Here is a 3,234-nt window from a genome sequence, read left to right as displayed (position 1 = left end):
GTCCTACTGTTTTAATTTCCTGCCTATCTAAAGTTTTTGAATCTATCCTCAACAGGAAGATTCTTAAACATCTGTCACTTCACAACCTTCTATCTGATCGCCAGTATGGGTTCCGTCAAGGCCGCTCTACTGGTGATCTTCTGGCTTTCCTTACTAAGTCTTGGTCATCCTCTTTTAGAGATTTTGGTGAAACTTTTGCTGTTGCCTTGGACATATCAAAAGCTTTTGATAGAGTCTGGCACAAAGCTTGCATTTCCAAACTACCCTCCTACGGTTTTTATTCTCTCAGTAACTTCATCTCAAGTTTCCTTTCTGACCGTTCTATTGCTGCTGTGGTAGACGGTCACTGTTCTCCTAAATCTATTAACAGTGATGTTCCTCAGGGTTCTGTCCTGTCACCCACTCTCTTCTTATTATTCATTAATGATCTTCTAAACCAAACTTCTTGTCCTATCCACTCCTACGCTGATGATACCACCCTGCACTTTTCCACGTCTTTTCATAGACGTCCAACCCTTCAGGAGGTAAACATTTCACGCAGGGAAGCCACAGAACACTTGACTTCTGATCTTTCTAAAATTTCTGATTGGGGCAGAGCAAACTTGGTATTGTTCAATGCCTCAAAAACTCAATTCCTCCATCTATCAACTCGACACAACCTTCCAGACAACTATCCCCTCTTCTTCAATGACACCCAACTGTCCCCCTCTTCTACACTGAACATCCTCGGTCTGTCCTTTACTTATAATCTGAACTGTAAACTTCACATCTCATCTCTAGCTAAAACAGCTTCTATGAAGTTAGATGTTCTGAGACGTCTCCGCCAGTTTTTCTCACCCCCACAGCTGCTAACTCTGTACAAGGGCCTTATCCGTCCATGTATGGAGTATGCTTCACATGTCTGGGGGGGTTTCACTCATACTGCTCTTCTAGACAGGGTGGAATCAAAAGCTTTTCGTCTCATCAACTCCTCTCCTCTAACGGGCTGTCTTCAGCCTCTCTCTCACCGCCGCAATGTTGCATATCTAGCTGTCTTCTACCACTGTTTTCATGCTAACTGCTCTTCTGATCTTGCTAACTGCATGCCTCCCCTCCTCCCGCGGCCTCGCTACACAAGACTATCTTCTTTCTCTCACCCCTATTCTGTCCACCTCTCTAACGCAAGAGTTAACCAGTATTCTCGATCATTCATCCCTTTCTCTGGTAAACTCTGGAACTCCCTGCCTGCTTCTGTATTTCCACCTTCCTATGACTTGAATTCCTTCAAGAGGGAGGTTTCAAGACACTTATTCATCAATTTTTGACCACTGCTTTGATCCTTTTATGGGACTGCCATTTCAGTGGGCATATTTTTTTATTGGATTTTTGTTGCCCTTGGCCAGTGTCCTTCCTACATAAAAAAAAAGTGTTAAAAATAATGATGATAGTAAGTCTTGCATTTAAATTAAAGAAAATAATAAAAAATAATAGTAATAATAATTTAAGCCGCAAATCTTTAATGTGACTTATAAATAAATAATAATAATAAGAATAATGATAATGATATAAAAATATTACCAATTATTATTATTATTATTATTATTATTATTATTATTATTATTATTATTATTATTATTATTATTATGAATATTTCTCGTCTGGATAAGCTAAAGGAACAAATGAAATTACATATAAATGAAAATATTCACATATCTTAAAGTTTATTAGGAAATTGTAAATAGTATTAATAAATAGTGATTATATTAATGAATTTAGTATTTATTTGTGTGCTGAAATCGTAATCGTAATTGTTATCATTTGATTCTTAAAGGAACGACGGTTCTTTTAATTTTTGCTTTTAGAATTGTAAATATTAATGAAAAATAATGATAATAGCTATTATTTGATTATGTGCTAAAATATTATTGATTATTATTATTGTTGTTATTATTTTTTTATCAAAGGAACGGATGTTCTTTTACTCTTTTCAAGTTGTAAGTATTAATAAACAAATAATGATAATAATAATAATAATAATAATAATGATTATAATAATAATAATAATAATAATAATAGTAATAGTAAAAATAGTAATAATAATAACAATAATAACAATAATAACAACAACAACAACAACAACAACAACAACAACAACAACAACAATAACAATAATAATAATAATGGGATAACGGGGGGAGAGACAGGGAGAGATTAAACTTATAGAGAATTTGTGTTGATTAAAATTTAAGTGTTTTTTTATTTTAGTTTGGGGTGAAAAGTGGGGGTTTTCTATGGTTTTTCGAGTTAAAATAAGAAAATGTGTTTTTTAGACTTGAGTTAAGAATTTAAGTATTTTGGTGCTTTAACATTCTAAAATAATAATCATTTTTTGAGTTTTTGTGCTCAAAATTAGAGTATTTAGATTTTCACTATAGTTTTGGAAATAAAAGTTTTTTTTTTTTTTATTAGAAAATAGCTTTTTTTTTATTTGAGGTTAAAATTTAGTAATTTCAGATTTCAAAGAGAGTTTTGGTTGGTAAAATAGTGATAGTTGTGGTATTATTTAAATAGTTGTGGTATTATTATTATTATTATTATTATTATTATTCATCCAGTTAGTATTATAATTACTACTACTACAATTCTCCTCCTCCTCCTTCTCCTCCTATCACTACTACTACGATAATAGTAGTAGTAGTAGTAGTAGTAGTAGAAGTAGTAGTAGTAGTAGTAGTAATAGTTTGAAAAGACTTCTATATTGTAAGCAATAGTAATAATAGATAAAATAATTATTTTTTAACGAAAAATATGCAATTTGTATTTGATTGAAGAAATAAAATAATAATAATAATGATAATGATAATAATAAAAATAATAATAATAATAATAATAATAATAATAATAATGATAATTTTAGAATATGATTTAATTTCTCTCTCTCTCTCTCTCTCTCTCTCTCTCTCTCTCTCTCTCTCTCTCTCTCTCTCTCTCTCTGTGTAGAAATTGTAAATATAATTGAAAAAGTCCATTATTATTATTATTATTATTGTTATTATTATTATTAATATTATTATTATTGCAAAAAATATATAAATATATGTAAATAAATATTGTGGTTGTGGTTGCTGTAGTTGTTGTTGGCGTTGTTGTTGTTGTTGTTGTTGTTTGTTTGTTTGTGGTGGTGTTGGTGGTGGTGGTGGTGGTAGTGGAAGACGAAAGAAATTATTATTATTGTTATTATTATTATTATTATTA

This window comes from Scylla paramamosain, unplaced genomic scaffold, assembly GCF_035594125.1.
Source record: "Scylla paramamosain isolate STU-SP2022 unplaced genomic scaffold, ASM3559412v1 Contig15, whole genome shotgun sequence".
In the NCBI taxonomy this organism is placed as follows: Eukaryota; Metazoa; Arthropoda; class Malacostraca; order Decapoda; family Portunidae; genus Scylla; species Scylla paramamosain.
Note: the sequence above shows the minus strand (reverse complement) of the source record.